The 15164-nt window shown below is 43.0% G+C and overlaps 1 long non-coding RNA gene across 1 annotated transcript in view; it reads left to right on the plus strand.

Annotated features, from left to right (window-relative positions):
• LOC128349969 (uncharacterized) overlaps positions 1–5530 on the plus strand; it is a 133334-nt gene extending 127804 nt beyond the window's left edge. Inside the window, exon 3 of the long non-coding RNA XR_008319093.1 lies at positions 4481–5530. This is a non-coding gene — a long non-coding RNA (uncharacterized LOC128349969). The remainder of the gene's footprint in view (positions 1–4480) is intronic.
• Positions 5531–15164: the final 9634 nt, after the last annotated feature.

Here is a 15164-nt window from a genome sequence, read left to right on the forward strand (position 1 = left end):
ATCTCATAACTAATACACCTCATTATTAGGCCAATTTTGTTGTGTAAGGTGTCACTGAAAAGGTATTTTCATAAGCTATAAAACATGTCCTAATGATTTCTGAAGAATTTTTTGTCCTCCTTTTACAGGCAGAAAGAACACAGAAAAAAACTAACACCATTTTTGAATCTATTATGAAATGGTACTACCACTATGCATGCAATAATTTGACATTTGTTGTACATGAGTTCCTTCCCTTCCCTACAAGTAATTGCAAGAGTAAATAAGTTTTAGAATTGTTCATAAGAACAGCCCTGCTGAATCAGGCCCAAGTTCCATCTAGTCCAGCATCCTGTTTCAAACAGTGGCCCTCCAGATGCCACTGGAAGCCTACAGCAGGAGTTGAGGGCATGCCCCCTCTCCTGCTGTTACTCCCCTGCAACTGGTACTCAGAGGCATCTTGCCGTTGCAGCTGGAGGTGGCCTAGAGCCCTCCGACTAGTAGCCATTGATACACCTCTCCATGAAATTATCCAAACCCCCCTTAGAGCCATCCAGGTTGTTGGCTGTAACCACATTTTGTGGCAAAGAATTCCACAAGTTGATTATGTGTTGTGTGAAAAGGTACTTTCATTTGTTGGACCTAAATTTCCTGGCAATCAATTACGTCAGATGAACCCTGGTTCCAGTTCTATGAGTGTGAGAGAGAAATTTATCTCTATTCACTTTCACCACATCATGCATGATTTTATAGACCTCTATCATGTCTCCCCGCAGTCATCTTTTTTCTAAACTAAAAGCCCCAGGTGTTGTAGTCTTGCCTCATAAGAAAGGTGCTCTAGGCCCCTGATCATCTTGGTTGCCCTCTTCTTCACCTTTTCCAGTTCAACAATGTCCTTTTTTAGATGTGGTGACCAGAATTGTACACAGTACTCCAAGTGTGGCCGCACCATAGTTTTGTATAAGGGCATTCTAATATTAGGAGTTTTATTTTCAGCCCCCTAATGATCCCTAGCATGGAATTGAGGTCTTTCATAGCTGCTGCACATTGAGTCAACACTTTCAATGAGCTGTCCACCATGACCCCAAGATCCCTCTTCTGGTCAGTCACCAACAGCGCAGATCACAGTGTATACTTGAAGTTGGGGTTTTTCATCCCAATATACATCACTTTACACTTGCCAACATTGAACCGCATTTGCCATTTTGTCACCCACTCCCCCAGTTTGGAGGGATCCTTTTGGAGCTCCTTACAAGCTGTTTTGGATTGCACTACCCTAAGCATCTGCAAATTTGGCCTTCTCACTGCTTACCCCTACTTAGGATTGTTTTTAATGAAAGGCGGTATATAAATTTAACAATAAATTTAACAATAAATAAATACTTCTAGATCATTCATGAATAAATTAAAAAGCACTGGTCGCAGTACAGATCCCTGGGGGACCCCACTTCTTACTTCCCTCCATTGTGAAAACTCTCCATTTATACATAGCCTTTGTTTCCTGTCCTTCAACCAGTTAGTAATCCACACATATACTTGCCCCATTATCCCTTGACTGCTAGGTTTTCTCAAGAGTCTTTGATGATGAACTTTGTCAAAAGCTTTTTGGAGGTCCAGGTATACAATGTCAACCTGATCAACTTCATCCACACACTTGTTGATACTCTCAAAGAACTCCAAAAGGTTTGTGATGCAAGATTTACCTTTGCAGAAGCCATGCTGGTTCTCCCCCAGCAGGACCTGTTTTCCTATGTGCTTTACAATTTTATCCTTGAGGATGATTTCCATCAATTTGCCTGGAACAGACATTAAGCTAACTGCCTTGTAATTTCCCAGATTGCCTCTGGATCTGCTTCAGGAATAGGTATATGTTCAGTAGCCTCTGCTGTGAAGACAGATGCAAAGAACTCATTTAGCTTCTCTGCAACCTCCATATCCTCCTTAATAATCCCTTTCATTCCCTCATTGTCTAACGGTCCAACCACCTCCTTGTCAGGTTTCTTGTTTCTGATGTATTTAAAGAAGTTTTTGTTATTCCCCTTGATGCTTTTAGCTAAATGTTCCTCATATTCTCTTTTTGCCTCCCTTATTGCCACCTTGCATTTTTTTTGCCAGAATTTGTGTTCCTTTTTGTTCTCTACATTTAGGCAGACCTTCCAACTTTGGAAGGAAGTCTTCTTCTCCTTTATGGCTTCCGTGACTTTACCTGTTAGCCATGGTGGCATCCCCCTGGACTTAGTGGTACCTTTCCTCCCTTTTGGTGGGCTTCTAGTATTGTAGTTTTGAGTGAACAACATGCATTTTGGAGTGAAGTGACTCTCCTGATTTTCCCTTTCAGTTTTCTTTTCACCATACTCCTCATTTTGGAGAAGTTTCCTCTTCTGAAATTCAAAGTGTCTGTGTTAGATTTCCTTGGTGATTCTTTCCCCACATGTATGCTGAATTTGATAACGCTATGGTCACTTTTCCCTAAGGGGTCCATGACACTGACGACACACACCAGGTCCTGGGTGCCATTCAGGATTAAGTCCATGGTTGCCTTCTCTGTGGTTGGTTCCAAGAACAACTGTTCTAGGGCACAGTCATTCAGCGTATCTAGAAATTTGACCTCTTTGTCATTACCTGACTGTGAATTGACCCAGTCTATATGTGGGTAATTGAAGTCACCCATTATTACTACCCTGACTCTCCTTGACGCCTCCCTGATTTCCTTCTGCAACTCCCAATCACTGTCAGCATTTTGATCACAAGATATTATACATAACAACAGTTTATTTCAAACACAAACAAAAATGTAATGTAAACTTAATGTTTGTCAGCACAATACAGCAATATGAACATTGAAAAAGAATTAACTTTGTAATCCTATTTCAGATCTTAGGTCTCAATGAGTGTCTTCATCATAACTATCTTTTTCATAACCTCCATGGGAAAAGCACATTATCTCAAAGCAATCTGTCTCCAAGGCATGCACATACCTGAGTACATGGCCAGGCATTTGCAGGTGGGCAGCATTTTAAAGAAAGTTAGATCTGTAAGCTTGCTTTCATTCATAGTTCCTGTCATTTTAATGTGTTTTGACTATAAAAAGAGGACACAGTTTTCACAGGGATGTGCAGGGGTTATTATTATTTTTAAATGAAAAGATTCAGACCAGTCAGTCCTCACTTGCAATCTGAAGCCTTACAAATGGGCATTTACCATCTTTCAGTGATTGCTGGGACCCAAGCACAGTGCAACCTTCTCCAGAATGGAGGGTGCAACTCTTTGCACATTTTTGCCATTTTAATACTTCAGTGATGTATGTTTCAGCAGTCAGTGGAAATTATGAAAGAAATTTTAGTTTATTTCCTTCCCATATCTGTGGTCATTCTCCAGCTTTGCTTTTACTTTCTTCTTAAACCTCTTCATGATTCATCAATTGGTGTGTAATCTGTTTCCTTCTAATTTTTGCTGCTGTCAAAGTTACAGAGGTTGCAATTTCCTGGTTTTGTTTTCTCCTTTCCTTTTTAACAAAAGATGCAATGTCAAATAAGAGTTTAATGAGTATCTTACTTTTGGAGCCCTTTTCTGGCCCCAGAAGCTATGTATCACCAATTAGAAGTGTGCATTTGCAAATTGGATGCATACACGCATGAAGGAAATCTAAGTGCTTGATTGCAACTTAGCTGCAGTGTGAAAATAAGGTTTGAAAAGTCAATTTGCTTATATCTATATTCCTCATATCTACACCATAATAACAGCATTAATAATAATTTTGAGGCAGGGGGGATCCTCCATTTATTGGCCAATCACCTGAAATTAAATCAGCATTTGTGTGGGTGGAGGTTTTAAAATATGAGATCCATTATTTTCTTTTCATAGCAACCTATTGTGTAGGGAACATGAACATGAAAATGATGGGAGTATAATTTTCAAGTTCTGTTATCTTTTTATTTATCAGTGGCCAGCTCAGGTGCAAACTATGCATAACATGGACTAAAGAAAAGCAATAGCAGGTGGATGCTTAACCCATAATGCTTCAGTCATTTTTCCAGCTTAAATTCACCCTTCCTTCACCTGTCAGGAGAAAGATACAGAGATCCTATATCTGCTCTTCACCTCTGCTATGGGTAAAAATGAAGCTTGAGAGAATGATTTCTATAACTCTTTTCAGAATGACCTCTGCCATTTTAGTCCATTATAAAACCTGAGCTGGCAAAACCTAAAAGTATTGAAACACACTGGCTAGGATTGAAGAACGTACGGTGCTGATCCTTGTTTCCCCAAACCTCTGGATGACTGGGCAAACAAATCTTCAAGGAATAGTTTTAGAAGAGGTTGTAAAAGTGCCTAAAGCAGAACAGTGATTGAAATGGGGTGTGCCAGCCAGCTCGGTTCAAGCTGGGCTTGACATCGAACCGGCATGGTTCGACAGGTTTGGGGTTGAATTGAACTAGGCAGTACGTGCGCTGACAGTGGCCAACGTCTCATGGTGTCTCTTCTGTGTTTCTCCCGGCAGGTGCTGGTGGAGCGGCGGCTCTGGTCCGGGTCCTGGTGTGTGGCCTTTCGCTGGTCTTCTGGGTCTTCAAGCGGGCCAGCACCTCGCATTGGGGCACACAGTTGGGTTTCGGCCGGAGGGCCTCCATATATTGGTTGGGCATGCGTGGCATGCTGTGGGGTCAGCTGCTCCCCGCGGTTAAGAACCACTTAGTTAGTTTTCCTGCCCCTCAAGTGGTGGTGTTACATTTGGGTGAGAATGATTTGGGCCGGCGAACTGGCATCTCAATTATTCGGCAAGCCACATCTGATTTCAAGACTCTGCGGGAATGGATCCCGGGGGTATGCATTATTTGGGTTAATTGGCTCCAGCGTAGAGTCTGGAGGGGGGTGTCCTCAGGCCTGGCAGTGGAGAAGGCCCGTCATAAGGCTTCGGCGGCTATAGGCCAGATGATTTGGGCATCTGGAGGGAGGGTTGTGCTACATCCGGGGATAGCTGCACGCCTCCCTGAGTTGTACCGACCTGACGGAGTGCATCTGTCCGAGTCTGGGTGCGATTTGTACCTGAGTAATATTCAGAGGGGGCTTGCTGAGTTTTTGGAGGTTAATGGGGCAGGGAGGTCAAGCTTGGGCTAACCTCCCTGGGTGGTAGTAGCAGTGCGGGCTAAGGGTATTGGGTTAGATTTCGGTGAGCACTCGGTGAGATTTTTCTCGGTGAAAAAACTTCTGAGGTGTGAATTCTCATTGTATCATAGCAAATGAGATTTTTTTCAATTAGACAACTCTCATGACCCCACTTTCACTTTTTCACACTCTCTATTACTATGAATAATATGAGGAAGTAATCAATTTAGCACACTTCACCTTATGAAGACAAACCTCATAAAAATAAATTCACCAAAATTCACCCCTCTGCCCAATCACTCTTAAATTGGGGATGGGTGGTAGCCTCCACCCATCAGGCACTATCTACCAGCCCACCCCACTCCTTTGGGGCAGATCCACTTTCTGTCCCCAATCTGCCCCAAAGACACCCAAACTTCAAATATTCCCAAAAAATCAGCCCTCTGCCCAATCCCCCTGAAATTGGGGTGGTAGCCTCCACCCATTAGGCACTACCACCCCACCCCACTCTTTTGGGGCAGATCCACTTTCTGCCCCCAAACTGCTCCAAAGTCGCTAAAACTTCAAAAATTCTCAAAAAATCAGCCCTTTGTCCAATCCCCCTGAAATTGGGGTGGTAGCCTGCACCCATTAGGCACTACCACCCCACACCACTCCTTTTGCCCCGATCCCATGCTATGCCCCCAAACTGCCCCAAAGTCACTAAAACTTCAAAAAATCGCCAAAAATCAACCATGAACCAAATCACCCGAATTTTTCAGGTCCGAAATTGGGGTGATTTGGCTCGTGCCTGAAAAATATCGGGGGACATTGGGGGTGATTCGTTTCAGCCCCGAATCACCCAAAATTTTTATATATATATATATATATATATATATATATATATATATATATTTTCATACATACAGTTTCAAATAAGTCAACCGATTGCCTACATTTCCTTCCATCCTCACCCCTGACTCCTTCAACTGTCAAATCCTAATCCCTTTCCCCCAACATTCACCCTCCAAGTATTCCTCCTTTCTCTTCTACCTCAACAATAAATCTTTCATGGTCCACCACTGTATGCCTCACTGACTTCAGCACTTGAAAAACACTTATGTTCCTACCCTCTTCACTTCCTGTGTCCTGTGATAGCCCAGTATAGATCTTTCTTTTGTGCTGATATCCAATATTTCAGTTTTAAATTGTCATTTTAAAAAAGTCCTCCTGGGATTGTATGAAGCTTTATCTCTGCTGCTGCCACCACCCATAGAGCAATTCGCTTTCCCATCGTTCACCTTTCCCAGAAACGGCAGGAAATGGATGCAGCAGCTATGGGCACAGTATTTGTTTGAAATGCCAGTAGTTTGGCTATTATGCAGTATTAATTTTTGTGTACATGCATATTTACTGGACTGGTGGTGTGGAAGAACAGGACAAAATAACTGAAATTTTAAAAGTCATGGCAAATTGGTGGGGTGTGGGGGAGATTATGGGCAGATGAATGCATTACACATTTTTTTCTGGATGAGCCAGATGTCCCCTGTGCCCAGCCGCCATGGGGGCAGGATCAACACCCACTGTATTTCAAAGTGCTCTGTACTGCTGTGTGGCTAAAGAAGGAGATAAGTACAAGAACAGCTGCAACAGCAGCCATATGATCACTGACTGCAGCTGCAGTGCCTTGAGCAAAAGAAGCTTGTGCAATGAAGCCCTCCATCTGGAAACAAGCATGTACTAGAGCAGGCCTGCTCAACTTTGCCCCCCCCCCAATCTATTTTTAGACTACAACTCCCATAATCCCCAGCCACAGTGGCCAATAGTCAAGGATTATGGGAGTTGCAGACCAACATCTGCAAAAGGGCCAGAGTTGAGCAGCCCTGTAGTAGAGGACAAGTAATATCCGGGATAGAATCAGGGCCAATTTAGATGCTAAATGAAGTGGGATAGGTTAATGCCCTCAGCACCCCTTTATTGATACAGCATGCGATATAATTTTTTATTCTATCATATCTTGAGTCTAGTGTATGAAAGTACATAACCTGTAGCTATGTTCAACATTGCTGCTTGACATGGCTAAGCATAATACACAAGCATGATTAATTTTTATTTTAAAAAAGAGAGAATTGAGCCTGAGCAGAAGCATTTCCTAGCACACCCAAAAGCTGCAGCTATATACGTCTAAACATACTCTTCAAAAATAAGCTTATGGCTTTGTAAAGGGATGATCTGACGTTGAACGTTTCTGGTTGTCAGCCAACTCAGTCTGGAGTATCGGTCACCAGGCTAGTCTTTAAGGGCAGGCACATGAGGCTCATCCCCAGATTAGAAATAGAAATAGCCATAATTCTCTCAAAAAAACAATGCTAAATCCTCTCCAGAGCAGAAAAGAAAAGCAAAAACCGCAGTCAATCATACTGGTCTTCACTCCATGGGATCAGAGCAACCAAAGCTAAATTGACTGCAAAAGGCTTGGCACTGAACAGATTGGAAAATAAACTTGGCAACTGATCAGCAACTCCACAACCCGAAATCAGAGGACAGCATCAGTGTCGGGCAGTCAACTAATACGGCTAAGTGCTATTAAGTGTCTGTAAAGCGCTTGGGTATGCGTAAAATGCCTTTATGCTCTCTAGGCAGGTATTATCAGAAGGCTCATAAAGTGCCATATAAAAGAGAGTTATAATATGAATATGAGGATGTGGATTCTCAAATGATGTCAAAACTTCTAAATAGCCTTTGGGCCAAATCGCTTTCCCTGTAGCAAAGTGAACTGTATTAATAATGATAACAACACTAACAATATTTATCATTGCTTAAGCACATATGTGAAAAAATGTGTTGTACTATAAAAACATATAATTATAAACCATTGAGCCTTTCTTACAGGCTTACCATCTAAATAAGTTTTATCATTATTTTATTTGATGTGCTATAAATAAAATGTCCACAGCTATGATGGGTAAAGGCTGTGTAGAGAGATGGAAGACACAATATTTATTATTATTGTTATTATTGTTATTATTATTTTCTAAAGTATAATCACTGTTCATAGTGTTCTACAGAGTAACATATGCCAAAAAGATAGGGCCCTGGTCCTAGGAACTTGCAATCTAATTTCTTATTTAGAAGAAACAATAGAGAGAAGGGAAGAAAAAGAGAGGTAAAGGTAACAAGGTAAAGTGTGCCATCAAGTCAATTTCAACTCCTGGCGCCCACAGAGCCCTGTGGTTTTCTTTGGTAGACTGCAGGAGTGGTTTACCATTGTCTCCTCCCGCATAGTACGAGATGATGCCTTTCAGCATCTTCCTGTATCACTGCTGCCCAATATAGGTGTTTCCCATAGTTTGGGAAACATACCAGCGGGGATTCAAACCTGCAGACTTTCTGCTTCTTAGTCAAGCATTTCCCTGCTGCGCCACTTAAGGTGACCCTAATACCCAAATGCAATGATGCTACATTGCCCTAGTTCTGGTGTATGAGTCCAGGGATTATATATTACTTATATATTACTTATATGCCTTATATATTACTTCCCAACATGTCTGCAGGAACTAGGGATGTGCAAATCAATTCGGGTACAAAATGATTTGTACCCAAATTTAGCTGATTCGGGTGATTTGTAGACAGAACAAATCACCCATGTGCTCAATTGCCCAGATTTGGGTACAAAACAAATCACCCCAGATTTGGACCCCCAAAATTTGGATATCTGGGGCTCCATTTTCTGACCAAAGTGGGTTGTGTGGTAGTGCCCATTGGGTGGAAGCTACCACCCAGATTTCAAAGAAATTGGGCAAAGGGGTGATTTTTTAAAGATTTGTGAAGTGCATGTGTCTTTAAGCTTTCCCCCCATAGGGAATAATGGAGATTTCATCAGCCTTAGTTATAACTCCCCGGGGTGGGCACCAGGGTGTCCCAGAGGTGGGTGGTAGTGCCCAATGGGTGCAAGGAAGCTACCACCCAGATTTCAAAGAAATTGGGCAAAGGGGTGTTCCTAATTTTTTAAAAAAAAACAAAACAAAAAAACTGGCATGTCTTTGTGGCAGATTCGGGGCAGAAAAGGGATTCTGGGGGCAAAAGAGTGGGTTGGGTGGTAGTGCCTCAATGAGTGCCTGCTACCACCCACATTTCAAAGAAACTGGTAAAAGGAGTGATTTAAAATTTTTTTTTGAAGTTGGCATGTTCTAAGTTAGAATCCACTATCACTGCTCATCTTTGTTCATTCCTAATCTTCTTTGGTGCAAAATGATAAATGAACTTAGAAAGAATCCACTTTCATTTCCTGTCAGAGAATCTACTCTCAGAACACCCTCAGACATGAAAACAACAAAACCCAGTGCCCATGGGCTTGTCATTTTGAGGGTGGTTGGCACCCTATACACACTACACTACAACCCATTCTGGGCCATCCTGGTTCCCCCAAGTGCAGTTATGGGGCTGCTGAGATTCCCCAGAGAGGAGAGCTGGTCTTGTGGTAGCAAGCATGACTTGTCCCCTTAGCTAAGCAGGCTCTGCCCTGGTTGCATATAAATGGGAGACTTGATGTGTGAGCACTGCAAGATATTCCCCTCAGGGGATGAAGCCGCTCTGGGAAGAGCAGAAGGTTTCAAGTCCCCTCCCTGGCTTCTGCAAGATAGGGCTGAGAGAGATTCCTGCCTGCAACCTTGGAGAAGCCGCTGCCAGTCTGTGAAGACAATATTGAGCTAGATAGACCAATGGTCTGACTCAGTATATGGCAGTTTCCTATGTTCCAATGTTCCATTATTCCCTATGAGGGGAAAACTTAAAGACACACCAACTTCAATCTTTTTTTAAAAATCACCCCTTTCACCAATTTCTTTAAAATCTGGGTGGTAGCAGGCACCCATTGGGGCACTACCACCCAGCCCACTCTTCTGCCCCCGGAACCCCTTTTCTGCTCCGAATATGTCACAAAGTCATGCCAACTTCATTACACACACACACACACACACACACACACACACACACACACACACACACTTTCTTTGAAATCTGGGTGGAAGCTTCCTTGCACCCATTGGGCACTACCACCCACCACAACCCGCTCTGGGACAGCCTGGTGACCCCCCCACCCCCAGGAAGTTGTAACTAAGGCTGATGAAATCCCCGTTATTACCTATGGGAAAAAATCTTAAAGATGTGTGAACTGGGGGTGATTCAGTTCAGGTACAAATCAAATCAAAAAAATTGATTCATGCACATCCCTTGCAGGAACATGGTTCCTTCAGGTAGGCTGGGTGGGTTCAAACCTATAAAGTGAGCTTTAGGGTTGAGCCAAAGGCTTCTCAGAGGGAGTATTTTTGAGCATACACATACATAGTGCAAGGTCAGCAGGGGCTGCAATGGACCTTTGGTCACTATGGAGATACATTGCACCCCTATTATGGCATCCATCTCAATGGAGAATGGGCCAACCACTCAGGGGTACTGGACAAATTTGGTCTTCACTGGAAGGTTACACCCCCCCCCCCAGTATAGCAGTTAATTAGGGATGTGCATGAACCATGGGGAGCGGGAGCAGGTCCTTCAAGAAAGAGGAGAGCAAATCCTTACCTGCTCTCCAGCGCCCCATTCAGCTTCCTGCTGGGGCAGCACACATCCCAAAAATCACTGTGTGGTGCAGCATGCAGATGGCGTCTCTGCATGCTCCCGCTTCTGAACTGTGTTTGAATCGTGATTGGTGCACATCCCTACAGTTAATCTCTCTCTTATGAATAAGTGGCAGCCATTGACTTATATGGAAGAGGGTGAAGTGGTGCATTCAGGGACATGATTGCAATGTAAACCATAGCAGCCTCTGGTAACCCCCTGTATCTGAGATGAGGGTCACATTTTGTTGACTCTCAACTGTGTTTCTGATTGCAACCTATTTATATTGTCCCATGTGCCATAATACAGAACTGGAGTCACCAAGAGTTGAACCAGGCCCTACTGAAATAGCCCCGCTCCTTCCTCTGTTTTGCCTCACCTTGGTATGATGCTAGCCCTATCCCATATTCCTCAGTAGGATGATTCCATCTCAACATCTCAGGCATCACACAGATGTGTATTGTTACAGGGTTCCAAATATCCGAGGTGATCTGTTGTTTACCCCCTCTCAGAGCACAGTTTTGACAATATCAAAATTTCACAGCTGTCCACAAAGGCTGCTGACATCCTGATGGGCATAGAGATGTTCAGGGGATCAGCTCAGCCTAAAAGAGGGGTTAAAACTGATAGTAGACATGAAATAGGTAGGCACCATAAGAACTAATAGTTGACATGGTTCCTTTGTCTGCCCCATTCAAGGATTATGTAGCTGGTGAATGGGGTCTAATTTTTATATCAAAAGGGGCATGGGGGTGAAGGGTGTTGAATCTCCCCCACCCCTCACCACCACACACACTTTTACCTACATCTCCACACTTTGTCACTTCAGACCCATTTCTCCCCACCCGATTCTCTTCCAGTATCATAGCCAGGCTGGAAAGAAATTGCCTGAAGCAATTGGGCTTAGGAAGGTAAGGCAGGGGTGACTGGGCAGGGGGAAGATTCTGCTACCCTCACCCTGCATGCCTGTTATCACGTTATACCCCCTGAGTGTTCTCTCTAATGTTTTTCATCTGTGTGTAGAATGAGTATTGTTCTGGGTGGGAGTATCAAAGCAGTGTGTGCACACATGCATTCAGAATGGGGCCTTCCTGATTCAACCTGAGTGCGATCTAAAATTTACCGAGCGGACGTTTGAGTGAGTGCAGGCATGTGCACATGCCTTAGAGTGAAAACTGAACCCATTCCCTGCTTTATAGACAAATAGGGCAGATATGTGAACAAAGATGCATGGCTGCCCCGGTGATGTCTAGCTGGGCCTTAAAATACGTTTGCACGGGCCTAGCTCTGCAAAGCGATGCCATCATAGTTATGACTTCCCATGGGTTCGAAGCCACAAAGCATTAGGCTGGAAGGAGCCCAGACTTAATTGATCAGCCGGTAACTAGGTTTCCTGCTGTGATCTGAGAGTGTGCTTCCCTCTCCACAGGTTACTTAGCTGCTTTCCAGAGCTGTGTTGCTTTACTATGTGTCAGTTATTACTGAGATAGCGTAATGAGCTTGTTAGCCTGTCAAAGAGCATGTTAATTTCACTTCAGCTTTGTTAATTTCCCTCCCTTTGGTAAGTTCCCTGAAGCTGCCTCTGATCTTGATAACTTGACAGCAGTGCTGCTGTTTATGAGCAGTGCCAAACAAAACACATACTCGGGGGAGAAGTGCCTATTTGAGGGGCGGGGGGAGACTACTAAATCAGGGGTATCCATAATGTTTACTGGAAGGAGACATTAATTAAAGCAGAGCTTTAGGGCTCCTAAGAAATATCGGGATGAAATTTCAAATAATTGAGCACACAGATGACTTAGGCAAAGCCCAAAGTGTAGTTAGCATATACAAAGCATAATACTTTACTAGACATGCACATATTTGCATTATTTATATGTGAATATATAAATGGGGAGGGGCCGTAGCTCAGAGATAGAGCACATACTTTGCAAGCAGAAGTCCCCAGGCTCAATTCCTGGCATCTCCAGTTAAAAGGATCTCAGGTAGCTGAGCTGGGGAAAGTCAGAGGCACAATTATTCTTAATAGGGGCATCTTTTACTAGCCAATAATAGCCATTATCTGAGAGATGTGGTTGGCAGCAGGCATGCAGCTCTCATAATTTCGACCTTAGACATGGAGAGCTGCTGTCAGTTACAGAGAACCATACTGGGCTAGATGGACCAATAGACTGACTCAGTATAAGGCAGCTTCATATTTTGTTTGTTTAATATGGGCTGCTACAGATGAAGATTGGCTGCTGCATGCAATAATGTTGGGACCACAGGGAGAACGTGCCTGCCCGAGGGTCACTGGTGGATGTGCTGATGCACCCTAGGCACGTCCTAGAGGGCATCATATTGTGTGAGGGATATCCATCCGAATTGCCCCTCTACACGTGCTACAAAACCCAGCTCTTATTCAACTTTATAGCTGGCCATTGACCAACATCCTGATTAACAAAGCAACATTGCAGCATTTCCGGCTAAGGCTGTGCCAGTGCATGCAGGAGGAAGCAATTTCTCTTTCCTTTTGCAGTTGCCTGCACCACCCAGAAACATGTCTCCAAAGCTCAGGGATATGAGCCAGTTTTTTATTTTAAACTAAACCACCCCCTGAGCCACTTTAGGAAAGGCGGTCTATAAATGGAATAAAATAAATAATTTTGGGGCATTGCAAGCAGCTGCAAAAGCATGAGAAATCTCCCTCCCCACTTTTGCATGTGCTGGCACAGCCTTAGTCTGGAATGTAACAATGCTGCACTTGTCCTTCATTCATCAGAATCTAAATGTGAAAATGAGAAATAATATCCCAGAAAACCTTTGATTGTTCAATGCACTATTGTTATGTTGCTCAGACATGGGGTTGGGGTGAATTAGATGAATTCCCTAATTCACCTATGGAAAGCTCTTGGACCACTTCTGCTAGTTTCCCTATTTGAAAAGCCCTAACTGACAAAACAGATCTTAATCACAGCTTGTCATTCAAAGTACTGACCAGTTAGTTGGTATGGCCCAGGGCACCAGCTTTTGCTCAACAGACCAAGTTTAACAGGGCAACATCTTGCACACCTATGCACAGTTTTAACCCATGGATCTGCCATAGCTGTTCTGAAACTCATTGCTGTATTCAAGGCATTTCTGTAGTTTTGAATATGTGGTTTTAGCTCCTGAAAACAAAAATCACAGATATCTATTGGATCCCTACTAAGATCACTGTCAGAATCACATGCCTCACTTCAGTAATGACTAACACCTAAATTAATAAAATCCCTTCATAGACTGAAAGAGAAAAAGGAAGAGAGAGAGAGAGAAACGATGTGAGAAAAGGCTATATTGGTTTGGCACCATTTAATATTAGACAGCTGCTCAAGACAAAGGTAGAGCATTTTTGGCTCTCTCTTCTGTCCTTGAACATGTTCCAAGAGCAAATGATGCATTTCTAATCAAGGCAGTGTCTATGCAGCCCAGATTGGGTCCCTTTTCTACATCTTGCAACCTTATAAGACTAGGAGTTCCAAACTAGAGCAATATAAATGTTTGGAAACCAACCTCATCTGGAATGCACTCCCTGCTGAAAAAAGAGCTTCCCCATCTCTGACAACTTTTAAGAAGTCTTCAAAGACACATTTATTTCACCCAGGCTTTTTAACTAGACTTGTGGTTTTAAATCATTTTAAGGATTTTATGTCTGTTTAAATTTGTTTGTTTTATGTTGTAAACCGCCTTCATACACAGGGTGGTGTACATAGATAGATAGATAGATAGATAGATAGATAGATAGATAGATAGATAGATAGACAGATAGATTTAAGAAGACATGTGCAGATGGAGGAAAGGGTTTCTGTGGCAGTCATTGTTCAATACGTGGCTCATTTCTGTATTCAGACTTCTCCATGATTCTTCATTTTCCAGGGATCATCTATCTATCTATCTATCTATCTATCTATCTATCTATCTATCTATCTATCTATCTATCTATCTATCTCCCTAACCTAGCACTGGGAATAGTCTTCCTTCCTTCCTTCCTTCCTTCCCTAGATCTTGAACTTCTTGTCATTCCTTTTAAAGGAGAGAATACTATTGTGGGAAATCTGCAAATGGTTTCAGAACAAAATTGAATTGAAGAGGAGAGCTGGTCTTGTGGTAGCAAGCAAGACTAAGCTAAGCAGGGTCCACCCTGGTTGCATATGAATGGCAGACCTGATGTGTGAACACTGTAAGATATTCCCCTCAGGGGATGGAGCCACTCAGGGAAGAGCAGAAGGTTCTAAGTTCTCTCCCTGGCATCTCCAAGAGAGGGCTGAGAAAGACTCCTGCCTGCAGCCTTGGAGAAGCTGCTGCCAGTTTGTGTAGACAATACTGAGCTAGATGGACCAATGGTCTGATTCAGTATATGGCAGCTTCCTATGTCCCTATGTCTCTAAATATACTTTTCTCTTCATGCTAAAAGCAAATTTGTACAAAATTACAATGCTGTGAGAACCACTGAAAACTGAAACATGGAG

The sequence above is a fragment of the Hemicordylus capensis genome, chromosome 3, assembly GCF_027244095.1.
Source record: "Hemicordylus capensis ecotype Gifberg chromosome 3, rHemCap1.1.pri, whole genome shotgun sequence".
NCBI classification, from domain to species: Eukaryota; Metazoa; Chordata; class Lepidosauria; order Squamata; family Cordylidae; genus Hemicordylus; species Hemicordylus capensis.